Source organism: Notamacropus eugenii, chromosome 5, assembly GCF_028372415.1.
Source record: "Notamacropus eugenii isolate mMacEug1 chromosome 5, mMacEug1.pri_v2, whole genome shotgun sequence".
Lineage (NCBI taxonomy): Eukaryota > Metazoa > Chordata > Mammalia > Diprotodontia > Macropodidae > Notamacropus > Notamacropus eugenii.
Window position 1 is genome coordinate 220,918,571 of NC_092876.1, and position 16,929 is coordinate 220,935,499.

The 16,929-nt window shown below is 38.4% G+C and overlaps 1 long non-coding RNA gene across 1 annotated transcript; it reads left to right on the forward strand.

The window, feature by feature from the left end:
- The first annotated feature begins 1,312 nt into the window (after positions 1–1,312).
- Positions 1,313–16,703, forward strand: LOC140505782 (uncharacterized). The gene is made up of 3 exons (XR_011967662.1): positions 1,313–1,413; positions 15,701–15,739; positions 16,199–16,703. It is a non-coding gene; the product is annotated as an uncharacterized lncRNA (long non-coding RNA).
- The last annotated feature ends 226 nt before the right edge of the window (positions 16,704–16,929 follow it).

A 16,929-nucleotide genomic window follows, 5' to 3' on the forward strand; every position in this document is an offset into this window, starting at 1 on the left:
GGCAGTTTGGGATAAAAAAAATCAGGGTAGGCTATCCTCATGGGGGCTTTTTTATGCCATTTGCAAGTTTGATCGTCATAGGATTGCTTGGTGTGTACTTATGTTCCTTTGTGTTGGTTAGCTTGTTTGTGTAGTGCCTACCACTGTTGTACTTTGACAAGTACAGTGTTTTAGTGTTCTTCCACGCTCCACACTCAGAGCTGTTATTGATTTAAAAGGGAGATCCCGACACAGAGGGGAGATTTTCAGTTTGGAGGTGTTGAGCCAGAAATTACTTGGGTTGAAAAAATATAGATGTCATTTTGTTTACTTGAACATGGCCCAAATTCTGTGCATTACATAAAAATAAGCATAACTAGAATAAGAAGAGGCTACTCATTGTAACATCTGTGTACTAATTATTATTAGCACTGCTAATCCAAAGAGCTTAATCATTGACATGATACCTGTATCATCACCTGATGCAAGCATTCATAAGTAAAAGGTCTTGAATATTTTTAGTATAATTAAAAAATGAACCCAGAGATGCATGTCCCCATTTCCAAAGCTAGCCCATTAGTCCAAAGCTAGACCATTTATAAATGTGAATATGAAAAAGTGTTATTATGTGTTTAATTTTCAGTCCTCCTTTCATATAAAACAAAAATAGACACTCATAAATAGTAGTTGTTATGAAAACAAAAATCTCTCTGGCTGCACCATCATAATTATAGGGGAATATAGGAAGATTTTTCAGGCAAACAACTTTTAAAGACAGGAGATCAGCTTTTGTTAAAAACAGTAACTTACTGCCAGCCTTACAGTATCTGGCAACTGAAGGCTTCATAGACAAAACGAAGTAGACTCAGGTGAGATTTGTGGTGGCAGATTGCAGACAACTTAAGAATTACCATAGTGGGTTGGCCCCATGGTTCAGTTTGCCCAATCTTCCGTCTCTAACGGTGGAACTAAGTTGTGAGAAGAAATCGTTTTCTCCTTCCCAATGTCAATATTAAAAGGTGTTATCACACTTGGGGAGGCAAGGCAGTTGAGCTGTGGGGGCAGGAAGGCAGCAGCTGTCCTAATGAGGGCACTAGTCTCTCTCCTACTGTGAGCTTGCCTGCAGGCAGCAGATAAAAGCAGGGAAAGCCAGAACCTGTGGGCTGTGTTCCCAGGCTGGCCCACTCCACTGTGGTTGAGAAAGCTGATTATCCATTGGGAGAAGGAGAGAAAGAGCTAAGTGAGATATCTGCATGGCAGAACAGTGTGACTCCAGGGGTTCTGATGTTCCTAGGTAGATTTTCCTTTGTTCTTCTATGTTGTATGTCTCCAGGGAAAGTCTTGTATGCCAGGCCTTACTGTGAGCTGCTTGTGGTCTTAAACATAGAAAACAATGAAGGATTTGGGCAATGACAACTCTGAGTTGTTGACAAGGTTAGCAAGAATTGTTATCTTAACAACAGTTTCTGAGATGTTCCCTAAGCTCAGGGGTGTGCTTATGCCAAAGGTCATGGAATTTGAGCTGTAACACCAACATATCATGGAGAATTCCTTCCACACTACTAAGGGTTATTCCAGGGGTTAACCTTGATGGAGATGAGAAACATGAAAGGTGATTAGAAAAATGAATGGTTTGCTTGGTTTGTGCTGCTGAAGGAGAACCCCATAAAGCTGATCAATTACCGCTGCCTAATGCTACCATTTTGTCCTTGGCCATTTTTCTTTTCTTTTTTTAAAAAATTGATGCCCTTTTAAAACACCACATTCTTCAATATGTGTGTATAGATATGTCTATATCTTATCTATCTATGTATCTCTGTATATCTTTCTATCATCTATCTATCATCTATATCTATCTATCTATCTGTCATCTATCTCTATATCTATCTATCTGTCTATCTGTGTCTCTATCTACCTACCTATCCCTCCTCAGTGACTCTTCCATTATAACAAAGTTTTTTATGTTCTTCAGTACCAGTGCATACATTGAAAATATTTGACAGTACGAATAATATCGAAAGTCCATTTCTGTGGTTGAAGAGAATGAGGTACATTTTCTCATCTGCTCTTTGATCATTATAATGATAAAATGCCTGTTAGAGTTTTTGGTTTGTTGTTACTCCTTCTGTTTATATCATTGTAGTAATTGTATTGTTTTTCTGGTTCTGCTTAGTTTGTTCATATATTTGTTTATATCCATTTATACAAGTCTTCCTAGGTTTCTCTAAATTCTATTAATTACTTCGTATATTACTTTATACTCATATTAATTGCTTCTTATGACTTAGTAGTTATAATAGCTAACATTTATACAGTGCTTATTATGTACCAGGCATTGTGTTAAGCACCTCACAATTTGTATCTCATTTGAGCCTCACAACAACCCTGTGAGGTAGAGGCAGTTATTATCCCGACTTTACAGATGAGGAAAGTGAGGCAAAGAGGTTAAATGCCTTGCCCAGGGTCATATAGCTAGTAGAAGGGGCAGCTAGGTGGTGCAGTGGATAGAGCACCAGTGCAGGAGTCAAGAGGACCTGACTCAGACACTTGACACTCACTAGCTATGTGACCTTGGGCAAGTCACTTAACCCCAATTGCGTCATCCTGGGTCATCTCCAGTCATCCTGATGAATATCTGGTCACTGGATTCAGATGGCTCTGGAGGAGAAGTGAGGCTGGTGACCTGCACAGCCTCCCTCACTCAAAAACAAAAGTCAAGTGCAAATCATGTCATTATTTCTCTGATGGCATGGTCTTCTTCAGCAACAAAGGATGAACATACACATAGCTAGTAGAAGACCATGGAATTTATATCTTCCTGACTCCAGTTATAACGCTCTATCCATTGAGCCACCTACCTGCCACAATATTGCATTATATTTATATAAAACAAATTATTTAGTCATTCCCTATTCAACGACCACATTTATAGTTTAATAGATTTAGATGTGGAAAGAGCATTAGGGGTCACCTAGTTCAGTGCCCTTCATTTTGTAGATGATGAAGCAGAAGATCAGATAAGTTATGGGACTTGACTAAAGTCACACAGGGGTGCAGAGCCAGACTTATACTGAGGTCTGGATGATATTTTCTACCATACCATGATGTTTTTCTGATAAAAGAATATGTTAGAAATGGGGTATTTATATTTCTAGTTGGGTTTTTTTTTACTGTCACAAAATGTGCATATGGGACCTTTCTTTCTGTCACTGACCTTCTTGGGGTATATACCTAACAGTGGGATCTCTGGCTCAAAGGGTAAAGATATTTATATTTTTCACCCCTCCACCTCTTTTTTTGTGTGTAGCATAATTACAAACTGCTTTTTGAGAATAGGTGAACCAGTTGTTGGTCTATAACCAGTGTACTCATGTGCCTGTCTTTGCAAAATGACTTTGGCATTGACTATTTTCACCTTTTCTCATCTTTGCCAATGTTTTTTTGTTGTGAGGAGAAAACAGTTTTAATTTGAATTTTATTATTATAAATGATTTGGAGATATGTTTACTAGTATTAAATGCTTCTTTTAAAATTGTTTGATCATGTCCTTTAACTACTAATCCGTTGAGGAAAGGCTTGAAAGGTTCATAATTATATATTTGTGTTAATTCCCTTTATATTTTGGATACAAGACCTTCGTTCTTTTTGTTTCAAAGGTAATGGAATCAGACATTGACTTTCTTAGCTTATTTTCTGATTTGGTATTTATGACTCAGCCATGATCTTTTTCAAGAAACCTAGGACATTTGCTATTGTTAGGATGGGCAGGTCCTTCCTAGAATGGGCAGTTCCTTTGAGGAAGGAAGGATGCCTCCGATAAGAAAGTATCAGTAATATAAAGTGAAGTTTATGATCATAATGGGGTATCCTCATTAAAAGTGGCACATGATTATCACTATTCTAGAATTCTACCAATGATACTCTTTGATAATGAATTCTGCCAGGTGAGAACCATCTTATATTTAGAGGAGATGGTATTGAAAGTAGCATTTAGAACAGGTTTGAACACAAACTTAAAGGTCTGCTTAGCAAGACAACCTCTACCTGGGAATTTTCTGATAGCATTAGTTAATTAATATCAATATAGTTGATTGCCTAAAAGACAGAAAAAGGAGTGAATTTAGGATTGGGAATGGAGTTCGTAGAGTAACAGGAGAGTTCCAACTATTTAGCTAGCTAAGAGTTAGCCAGAATTTGTATGTCCTCATAAGATCAAGTCCTTGCCTCATATTTTACTGAACAAATTAAGGCTGTTCTCTGAGAGTTCTTGCTTGTTGCCTCCCCTTCATCTTGCATCACTCACGTATCTTCTGCCGCTATCTCCTCTTTATCCTTGCCTCACATGAAATGAGACATTCTTCATTCCTTATTCTCCTTGCCAAGAAGAACCCCTCTCCATACACGTGATCCCATTTCATCTTTTTTTCTTCAGCAGAATTCCTCCTCTTTCATTACCAATCTCTTAGATAACTTCAGTCTCTTCCTATCTGCTGGCTGCTTCCTTTTTCCCGTGTCTCCTTCGTCCTCAAAAAACAAAAAAGTCCCCCATTTAATCCTCTGTCCCTGCCAGCTATCATTCTATATCTCTCCTTCCTTTTGTGGCCAAACTTCTTGAGGAGCTTGCCTGCACGAGAGGGCTTTCACTTCCTTGCCTCTCACCCTCTTCGTAACTCTCTGTAGTTTGGCTTCTGATCTCATCATTCTACTGAAACTACTCTCTCCAAAGTTACCAATATCTTAACTGCCCAATCCAACGTCCTCTTATCAATCCCTCATTCTCCTTGACCTTTTTATAGTCTTTGATATTGTTAATCACCCACTTTTTGATACTTTCTTCTGTCTAGATTTTCATGCCAATGTTCTCTACTAGTTCACTTACCTCGCTACTTCTTAGTCTCCTTTGCTAGATCTCTGCTAGGTCATCGCCACTAAATGTGGGTGTCCTACAGGGCTCCTGTCTGAACCATCTTCTCTTTTCCCTCTGTACCCTTTTACTCATCAGCTCTCTTAGATTCAGTTATTATTGCTATGCTAATGGTTCTCAGATCTAAAGATCTAGCACTAAGGTCTCTGGTGACCTCCATTCTTACATCTTCATCTACCTATTGAACATCTAGATGTCCTATAGACACCTTAAACTCAATAAGTCCAAAACTGAAATCATTATTTTCTCCCCCCCAAATTTATTAATTTATTTGTTTCTAACAATGACTTCCATAAATTCCAAGTTTCCTCCCCTTTCTTACCCCCTTCCTCCCCAAGAGGACATACAATCTTATATGGGTTCTACACATGCATTCCTATTAAACGCATTTTCACATTAGTCATGTTGCACAGAAAAATTAAAATGAATGAGAGAAACCATGAGAAAAACAAAACAAAACATAACAAAGGAGAAAATAGTCATTTCATTCTGTATTCTGACTCCATAGTTCTTTCTCTGGATGTGGATGGCATTTTGAGTTTTGAGTCCTTTGGAAATGTTTTAGGTCCTTACATTGTGGTAAAGGGCTAAGTCTATCAAAAAAAAAAAAAAGTCCTTACGCACTGTGGCTATTACTATGTATAATCTTTTCCTGACTCTGCTCACTTCACTCAGCTTCAGTTCATATAAGTCTTTCCAAGTTTTTCTGAAGTCTACCTGTTTGTCATTTCTTATAGTACAATAGTATTCCATCACATTCATGTACCATCCCCAATTGATGGGTATCCCCTTGATTTCCAATTCTTGGTTGTCACAAAAAGACTTAGTATAAATATTTTTGTACACATGAGTCCTTTTCCCATTTTTATGATCTCTTTGGGATATAGCCCTAGAAGCTATATTGCTGGGTCAGAGGGTGTGCGCATTTTTATAGCCCTTTGGACATAGTTCCAATTGCTCTCCAGAATGGTTGGATCAGCCCACAGCTCCACCAACAATGAATTAGTGTTCCAACTCTTCCATATCTTCTCCAGCATTTATCATCTTCCTGTTTTGTCATGTTAGCCAATCTGATAGATGTGATGTGGTACCTCAGAGTTGTTTTGATTTGCATCTCTCTAAACAATAGTGATTTTGAGCATTTTTTTCGTATGATTATAGATAACTTTAATTTCTTCCTCTAAAAACTGTCTGTTAATATCCTTTGACCATTTATCAATTGAGAAATGGCTTGTATTCTTGTAATTTTGACTCAGTTCTCTCTGTATTTTAGAAATGAGGCCTTTATCACAGAGACTAGTTGTAAAAATTCTTTTTTAGTTTTCTACTTCCCTCCTAATCTTGGTTGCATTGGGTTTGTTTGTGCAAAAACTCTTTGAAATCATTATATTCCTTGCAAACCCTTGCACTTCTTTATTACTGTTGAGGGCATCACCATCTTCCCAGTCACCCAACTTCTCCCTCCCTTTCCTTTCCTTCCCATATACAAACTGTTTCTAGTCTTGCCAATTTTATCTTTGTAACATCTTTCAAATATGCCCCTCTTTTCCCCTCTAAGATTATCACCATCCTGTTGCAGGTCTCTATCACCTCATGCCGGGCCTATTGCAATATCCTGCTGGTTGGTCTACTTCCCTCAAGTCTCTCCACACTGTAGTCTGTCTTCTATTCCACTGTCAAAGTGATCTTCCTAAAGACCAAGTCTGACTATGTCACTCCTTTCCACACATTAAACTCCACTGGCTCTCTATCACTTTCAGAATCAAATATAGAATCCTCTAATTATCCTTCAAAGTTCTTCATAAACCGCCTTCCCTCCCCACCTTTCCAGTTTTCTCACACCTTATATCTCTCCACCAACTATGTGATCCAGAGACATTAGCCTTCTTACTTTCCTTCACACAGGACATTTCCATCTCTCAACTTTGGGCATTTTCGCTGGCTAAACTCTGTCTGGAATGCCCTTCCTCTTGGCTTCCCTGTGTTCCTTCAAGTCCTACCTAAAATTCTTTCTAGAAGGTCGTTCTGGATTCCTCTTAATTCTAGCGACTCCACTCTGGTGATTATTTCCAACTTATTCTGTATATATTGTTTTCATACATAGTCCTTTGTGTATTGTTTCCTTGTTAAACTGTAAGCTATAAATGTAAGCGGAAACTGTTTTTTTTTCTTTTATTGGTTTTGTTTTGTTTTTGCCTTTCTTTGTATCACCAGTATTTAGCACAATGCCTGGCATGTAGTAGACACTTAATACATGTATGTTGACTGACCCAAAGGTGGTCAGTACTGGATGATGGACATCTGTGTCACTGGATAATGGATGACAATGTATTTGGACCATTCTCTGTTCCTGGATACTCTCTCTTCTCCCAGTTCTTCTCTGATAGGTTTGAATGCTGGCTCATAGTCCATATTACACCCTCTAACTGGATATACAAGTCTCTGTTCTGGAGACTCTTTCCATTTCTCACTTCGTTATCAGTGACTTTATCAACTCTCATAATTTGTTTATCATCTTTATACTGATGATCTCATAAAAATCCAGACTTAGTCTTTCCCCTGACATCACCATTGCCTGTGGACATTTCAGATTGGATGGATGCCCTGCAGGAATCAAAACATCCAGAACAGAACTGATGATGTTTTCCTCACAAACCCTTCCGTCTTCCAAACCTTCCACTTTTGGTTGAGGGGACTACCATGAGGCACCTGAATGGTGCGCTGTATTGAAAGCTTGGCCTGGAGTCAAGAACACATGAGTTCAAATCTGGCCTCAGATACTTACTGTGTGACCTTGGGCAAGTCACTTAACACTGCTTGCCTCAGTTTCCTCAATTGTAAAATCAGGTTAATAACAGTACCTACCTCCCTACAACCAGGGTTCTTGTGGGGGTCAAATGAAATAATGTTAGTGAAGAGCTTAAGCAGAGTTCCAGGCACGGTGTCAGTACTAAGTAAATACTTATTTCCTTTCCATTTCCCCAGGTTTATAATCTTGATGTAGCCATCGACTTCTTACTTTCATTCAGTCCTCATACATAATCCGTTGTGAAATCTAGATGTTTCTACTGCCACAGCATTCGTCTCTTCTCCACTTGTACAGCCATCATATTAGTTCAGGCCCTAAATATTTTGGCGGGCAACGAAGTGGCACAGTGGACAGAGTGTGTCTTGAAAGGAAGACCTGAGTTCAAATCTGACTTCAGACACTAATTGTGTGACCCTGAGCAAGTCACTTAACCCTGTTTGCCTCAGTTTCCTCATCTATAAAATGAGCTGGAGAAGGAAATGGCAAACCACTCCAGTATCTTTGCCAAGAAAACCCTAAATGGGGTCACAATGAGTTAGACATGACTGAACAACAACAGTAGCAATTATCTTTTGCCTAGAGTTTTGTAATAGTCTCCTCTCTTCTCCCAGTCTCAAGTTTCTCCCCACCTCAGTCCATGCCCATAACAGCTACCAAAATGATTTTCCTAAGGTGCAGATCTGACCACGTCACTTTCTATTCAATAAACTCCAGTTGATCCCTATATTACATCTAAAATCAAATACAAATTCCTCTGTTGGGCATTTAAAGTCTTTCACGATCTGGCTCCAATCTGATCTTACAGTCTTAGTATTCATGTAACACATGCTCTGATGTGACTCTCCTAAGTCCCACTCACACTGATGAGTCAGATTCCCAGAACACAGCTACATTTTCCCCTCAGGGTTCTAAGGATATCTCTTAGGGGATAGGGAATTCTCTTTTTAGTATTGTAGCTCACAAGCCCTTATTGTGTATTTCCTCTCCTGCTTCAGGAATATCAGTGGCTATCATTCATTCAGACTTAAGTACCTTTTGGAAACAAGTATTTGCTAAGATATTATAGTAATGACGGATTATTCAAACCATTTCCCTCAAAAAACCAACAAGCAAACGAAACTGTGACGTTCTCTCATAGTTGCGTACAGAGTTGTAGGCGTGTGAAGTAGCTTCAAGCTTGGAGAACTTACGAAGCAAAGGGGTGACCCATAGCTTCTGGATGCTGAAAGTCATCTCCTCTTCTTCTGCCCCCTTAGGCATGGTGTAGCTTTTTGCTGCACTACTTGTGGATCTGTGAATCCATTCCATTCTGACCTTGGCTCCCAATGTAGACACTGCTGTCAACTTGTCTATGGATGCTTGGATGTGATAAAGTGGGTCAGGGAAAGGAGGAGACTTAGGCTGAGGCTTCTCTTTCCCCTCCTCCCCAATCCTTTTCAAGGATTTTATTAGAATGCAGCATACTCCAATTTTTAAAATAATCTTAGTTCTAAACTAGCTTGATATATTGTAGAAAAACCTAGAGTGTGACCAAGTTTCCTCAGACAATCTGGACAGTATTACTGTGCAATATCACTCTAATTCAAGGTCTTTTTTTAAAACTTAGACTAAAGACTATGATTGATTAAGTCTACAATCTGTGATTGATTTATTGATATTTGTCCTCACCTCAGTAAGGTATCAGGACATATGATCACTTACTTTAAGTAGGTTTTAGTGATTTAATTGATTTACTCAGTTGGCTCCTTCCCACTAGCCAAACCACGCATCTTAGTGTTCCTCATATACAGTACTCCATTTCCTATTTCTATGCTTTTTCACTGTCTGTCCTTCATGCCTGAAATGATCTCTCTCCTTTACCTTTGTTCTCTCCAATCTCCACTGTCCTTTAAGGCTCAATTCAAGGAGCACTTTATACATAAAGCCTCTCCTGATCTTTCTGGTTCCTGCTGCCTTCCCTCAAATGATCTTTTATCCAGTTTGTGTATACTTATAGAAATACATGTCTCCATCAGTTAGATTGTAAGCTCTTTGCAGGCAAGGTGTGTTTCACTTGGGTCTTTTGTATTCCCACTCACAGTCCTTGGCATACAATAGGTGTTTAATAAATTTTTGATGATTGATTTTCATAGACTTCAAGCTCAGTATAAGTTAACAGTAGGACATGGCAGTCAAAAGAACTGATTCAATATTAGACATATAGAGGTTATAGTCTCACTGTACATTGTCTTAGTTAGACCTAGTCTAGACTTATCTGGAGTATTGTGTCTCAGACCCTGTGTTCCCATCTCCTTCAAACTATCCTCCCTTCTCTACCAAGTCCCATTCTAAAACTACCGACCCCTTCCACTGTGCTCTCTGGAATGCTTGCTTCTTAGGTAACAATCTTGGCTTCATCTTAAATTTTTCTTTTCTTAGTCCTTCCATCTTCTTGTACTCATTAAATCTCACTTCCTCCTGATGATATAGCTTTCATTTTCAATATTGCTTGCATTTCCACTCATAACTCATAGAGTCATAGAGTCCAGATTCTCCCTATGCCACTATTGTTCAGTAACCACTCTTCGTATTATAGTCATTCAGTCTATATTTATCATCTAATCAAGTTTCTGGTAGCTGTTATCTTCTGACTGCTCTCCTTTCTTCCTTACTGAATTCAGTGCCTGGCTCACAGCCTTTTCCCCTCCTTTCCAAATCCTGCCATCATGCTAGGGTACTTCAGCATACATACTGATACCTCTGTCAAACATCCTCATTTCCTAGTTCCATAACTTACTCATTTATCATGACCTACTTTTTAAAAATGGTACTTTATTTTTTCCAATCCCATGTAAAAATAATTTTTGATATTCATTTTTCAAAATAAAATTTTAAGTTCCAATTTTTTCCCTTCCTCCTCTCCCTCCTCTCTAAGACAGGTAAGCAATTTGATATAGGTTATATATGTGCAGTCATGTAAAACATATTTCCATATTAGTTATGTTGTAAAAGAGGAAACAGAATAAAAGAAAAAAAATGAAAAAGTAAAGAAAGTGAAAAAAGCTGACTTTGATCCGCATTCAGACTCCATCCATTCCTTCTCTGGATGTGGATAGAATTTTCCACCACAAGTCTTTTGGAATTGTCTTGGATCTATGTATTGCTGAGATAAGCTAAGTCAGTCATAGGTGATCGTTGCATAGTGTGGTTGTTACTGTGTACAGTGTTCCTCTGGTTTTGCTCACTTCACTCTACTCATCCTGTATACCTCAGTTATACACGGAGATGGTATACACTTGTATACATACACTTGTCACTATCCACAAGTATTACACTTTCATATTCATTTACTCTGAAGTTTGGGAATTTCATTTTGCTTCTTCCTTTGTCTTGCAACTTCTAATTCTATCTTTCATCCTCCCTGTGGCCTCCAGTCCTGTCAGCCCTCAGTTGTTTCGCTGAACTGGCTATACTTGGTGACCCCTGGGTGAACCAATTCAACTCTTCACTTTCCTCTTCTCTCAAATCCCTTGCCTCCTTATTAACTCTGATCTTGTCCTGCCACACCTCTGCCTTGTTTTCATGCAGTATCTGCTGCTTTTGCTCCTACTTCTGGGCTGTTAAACATGGTTGGAGAAATGCATGAAACCCCAATGACTGGATCTACAAATTTACTTTACGTAACTTCAACTGAACCTTCACAGCAGCAAGGTAATCCTTTTGCACCTCCCTTAATTGATTCAGTCATCACTATGGCATTTCCAAACTACAAAAGAAATGGGGGAGGGGGTCCCTGTGGGTAACATACTGACTTAGGAAACTACGTATAAACATTATCTGCCCAAAGGGCCTGTGTTTGACACTTGTACCTTAATCTACCTTCTAAGGTCTTCCAACCCAGCTTTCCATCTTAGTTCATATTATTGTGGTAAACTGTTCCCTAAACTCAATATTTCATGTCCCACATTTGTACCCTCTCTTTCCCCCACTTTTCAAGATTATAATTTTCCTTCAAGGATCAGCTCATGTTAGCCCATCCTTGGAGCCTTCCTTCTCCCTATTCTGTGGCTGAAAGTTTTTTTTCTCTCTAAAAAAGTTGTCTAGATTGCTCCTTTGCTCTCATCACTTTCTTACCTTTTATTATATATATGTATGTACATATAGTTCAGCCTTCAACTTCTCTCACTCTCCACCCCCACCCCTGAATTTAACCTCTTTTAAGGCATGTAGGGCTTGTTTTGTTTTTGTCTGTCTTACAAGTAATAGTTTCTTAACAAATGTTTGTTGCATTGAATTTAAATGAATTAATGGAAAGAGATATTTACAAGTAACGTCAGGTGTGGTGAGGTGAACCTTCTAGGAAGAAGATTTAGTGCAGATCCCAGACTGTCCAGATGGAATGAGAATGGATGGCATTCAAATGACCAATATGAGCACCAGGCAATGGCGTGCCCTTTCAAAATCCAACATAATGGAAGACTCCCCAAACCTTCAAAATAGTTGCTTGAGTGTTGATTAGAAAAGGACTGACTTATTTGATGGGTATTAAATGAAGTCATGGATTCTGGAAAAATAATACTCCTTTTCACTTGGAGTACATATGATTTGTAAGCATAGCACTTCAAAGAAAGTCCTAGTTGAAAGGAAGATGGATGAAAGATTTTCAGTGACTGCTAGACATGGGATAGGTAGCTGACTCAGGGACCCTCTTCTTTTTCACTTGGCAAGTTCCCAAAAACCAGAGATTATTGTCTTCTAGCTTGCCTAGTTTTGCAGCGATGCTGTGTGCTATTCAGAAACCACATGGCCAAGACTATTTAAAATACTGCATCATGAAAAAGACAATGGTATTAGCTCTCTTTCCCTACCCTGTAAATCTAATGTGCATTTCCTTGATCCTTTCCAGCCAAGGCTTATGTAGATTCCTACTGTCTCTGAGATACTGTCTAATTAAAGTCCCATATTTAAAATCATAGCCCTGTTGCAGCTTTCATTTTAATTGAACTTTAATACATTGAAATGCATCTTTTTGGCAAATGGTATGTAAATAGGAGGTGATGATAGCAATAACTTCTGATTTTTTTCAAATGATTTTTGTTCTGAACATAAATAAGTAAAATGGATATCACCACATGCATAGTATAACAGAGGAAGAGGATTATATGTGAAATGGATTTCTATTTTACAGAACTTATAGCTTTCAAAACTATCCTGTTTGTCTGCGCTTCTTTTTGGTCTTCCTGCTTTCCTCTTCTCTGCATCTCCTAGGTTTTCAATGCAAAACTTAGTTTATTAATGGCATTTGCAACTGGTTAAACATTTTTTAAAAATGTGTATTTTCAAGTAAATTCTCTGAAAACTAAAAACTACTCCTCGTGATAGGAAAGGTGATTTCTAGAAGAGAATATGGTGGAAGGGTCTTTGTGATTAGTGGCCAAGTGGTCAGGTGGGAGAGTAAAGAAAATTGTGGTAAGGATTTAGAGGGACTTTGGAATAAAGCCAGGTGGAGTACTAAGAGGTTCAAGAATAGTTAGGACTGCATGCTAGCAGAAAGCATGCGCCTGTATGTTGGTACCCTGAAGCAAATTGCCTCATCCTAGTTAAAGTTCTGTACATTATCATTGTGTAAAAACATAGTTGTACTAAACAAGGCACAATATACAGTAGTTGATTATAATAGAAGGTATCTCTGCCATTACAATTTAAAACAACATTAATTGCTTAAACAATCAGTCACTGAATTGATGTATAGTTCCACAGGTTTTCTGGCTCAAGAGAAATGTGAGCATTGTTCTCTCCACCATGTATCAGTAACATTAAGCCTTGATGGTCCTATTTTTTTGTCATTAAAAGCAATTCAGAATTAATGATAGTTTTCTTTCATTTTCTAATTGTGTCAGTATCCTGCAGAATATTAGATCAGCTGAATATGCCATGTCTATGCCAGACACAAGGTAGATTGGGGTGCTAAACCTGAGGTTAGACTCATAACTTGGTTGCTTTCTCAGTCAGCTAAACTTAGGGTTGGCTCTAGGCAAAATTGTGAAACAGGAAACGTTTATTTTTGGTATCACTTCACTCCTTCTTTGCTTTCTTCTTGTCAGTGCCCTCTTGTTTTCCTGAAGTTGTTCAGGACTCCTCACTTCAGTGTCCTACTAGTTTCTGGCACAATTCATGCTCCCACTCATTCCCTGCCCCAACTAAATACTTACTGTCCTGTATTTGATAGTGGGTGGTATAATCTTCTTTTCAAAATTTAGCAATCCTTACCATCAGAAACCTTCTTGTATTTCACCTTATACTTTCTAAAATTCAATATTATTCTATTTTCCATGCCAAATCTTCTCCTTTCTATTGTCCCTCTAGTCATCCTTTGAGAAGGCAATAAAAACAAAACTCATTACAAATATATATAATTTTACCTTAATTCTTTATATGACAGCTTAAGACCACTTCCTCTAGGTAAATTTTCAATGAAAATGAAGACTTGGATCACCAATATGGAAAACCTTTATTGACCTTAAGGCTGCTATTAAATTACTACTAGGCTTTTACCCAAAAACAAGACAATGCCTATTTTCCACAGACAATTAAAATACCTTTCATAAAACTAGATCATTATCCCTTCATGATTCTTGGCTAAGCTTTTCTTTCTCTCCTCTGTTTTGTGCCATGCTGAATGCCAGCTGGCTTTGTGCCCCTCATCTCAGAGGTGGCTGCATTGTACTATTGGTGTGAGGCTCTTTAGGATTCAGGCTGAGTGTGGGTATAGTCCTAGAGGATGAGTCTCACAAAGTTGGAATATGGCGGAAATGCTTATCATTAAAGAGTCAGAGTGATTGAGTGAGAAGAACGCCGAATTCAGAGTCAGAGGGCTAAGGTTCAAATTTTATCCTCTCATTGATTCTCTGAGTGGCCTTGGGCCTCAGTTTTCTCATCTGTAAAATGAGGGTAGTTGATCAGATGCCTTCTAAAGTCTCATCTGGTTCTAAGAACGCTGCCTCATACTTTAAATGAAAAATTCCTTGCAAAATATTTAACCTCAGATTTAGTACATCACAAGGCCTTTGTCATTTGCCAGTTTCTCTAGAAACTGAAAGTCTTTTACAGATGAGATTGAAAGATTTTACTGAAATTTTATCAGAGATACACTGTGACAATGAGAATGAATGAAAGGGATGCTTGTGACGATTGAAAAGATATGAGCACTCTAAAAGGAATTCTGTGGGCTAGAACCATAACTTTGTCAAGGGACAAGTCATTTGCAACTAACATGATTATATTTTGAAGAGTAGCTTTTTCTTGTGCCTTTCTCCAAGCTTGACTGCAAAGAGTTTCTATAACAAATTCAAATAAAATTGCCCTGGGCTAGGAGGATTCAGTGACTTGGTAGTGTGACCTTCTTGGCACCTTTGCCTCCTCCAAATCACTGAATAATTCTATCTGGACTTATTTTAGCTAATAACCTGAGGTATATTTAAAATCTAATTAGCTTAAAACAAAAATCATTGATGGGGAAGGGGGAGCTGGATGGTGATGAGTCATGTGCACCACAAAGAAAGTTTTTTAGTGGAGATTAACGTGCAGTCAAATGTTTCCAAAGTGATCACTGCTCTTCACACATTCCTTGTTGTATGCTCTAGCTCTAGCCCTCAGACCTCCCATGCAGACAGCACATATGTTCAATGGGGCTGTGCTGTTAAAGTTAATGTCTAATGATCTGTGTACTATTAGACAGCAAGAGCTGAATTAAGCACAGGATGGGAGTGAAGCAGGACATCATGCTTTTTTTTTTTTTTTTTTGAGACCACTTGACATATTCTTTTACCTCTGTTTTTTTTCCCAAGGAGTTGATTTTACAACCACTTTCTCCAATATCCACCATATATAAGGTATTCTATTTTACCTAAACTTAAGAAAATAAAACTTCTAATACAGTGCAGTGACCATAGCTGAATAGTTATTACACCCAACTGAACAAGTTGTAAAAAATGCTTTTTCCTTTTTAGCAATTTCTATTGGAGGAATTCACATTTCTAGGGAGCCAGGTAAGGAATTCAATTAAACATTTATTAAGTACCAACTGTGTATGGATAACTATGCTAATTGCTGGAGATAAAAATTTAGGGAGACAAGTAGGATTTCTCACAGGCTAAAATACTACACCAAAACAAATAGCTTCTGCTACTGACAATAATGTATAACAAAAGCAGTACTGTGGACTAGAGCTCAATGATCTTCCCTCATTACCTTACCTTTTGTTCTGGCTCAAGTACATCTGTGTGTTAATCCAGAGAGGATATTGAGAATTTCTAACCCTAAATCATATAGCTATATGAGACAGAGGACTATAATCTCCATCCTAAATATAGAAGGAAAAAATTATTAGCCCGAGGGCACTTTGCCTAACTTTGTCTTTGTTGTTGAGTGTAGCAGTTAAGATCAAAGAGCTGTTGGCCTGACTTTATTAGGAGGAAATTTTCTTCCCGTTACGTTTGTCCTTTCAGATTGGAGCTAAGATTGCCTGCAGGTGATCCTGAAGAGTTGAAGCATAAAAGTTTGCACCAAGGAGCAATATCCTGCAGAAAACACTGCTCAGTAGGCAGTAGGAGTCACCGTAAGACCATAGGAGACCAGTAGAACAACAGGTCCAGTGAAGATGCTATACTTAGCAGGGAACAAGTTCACTGACAGCAGCATGAGATGGCTTCAGAAGATTATGGGTAATCCCACTGGTCCTGCACTGTTGGAGGCAGGTGGCAATATCAAGGACCTGAATTGCCCTAACACTGTATCCCATCCATATCTTGTGTATTTGACCTTCTACACATGTACTGTGATGCTATATATTCCTTGTCTTTGTGTCCCTCATGCATGATCCCAGTGTGGGTCCACTGTTCTCACTGATGGTGGATGCATTTGTTAGCATATCCCTCACATTTAGAGGGTGTGGGGAACATTATACTGTTGCTTTTCTTAGTCTACTGTTTCATTAAATGTCTTATCCTTGAACTGTGTGTCCTTTGACCTAAGAGAAAAAGTACAAACTATGGTGAGGAATTATGAGCTATGGTTCCTGGTAAATGCAGCCCCAAAGAAAACTTAGGGTAGCTATTGTGGGGCATCCACTTTAGAGGAGTTGCCATATGTACCACACAGAGATTAGATAAGACAAGGTAAATCATAAAGTTTGGAATCTAATTGAAGGATATGATAATACACAAGTAACTGTAATACA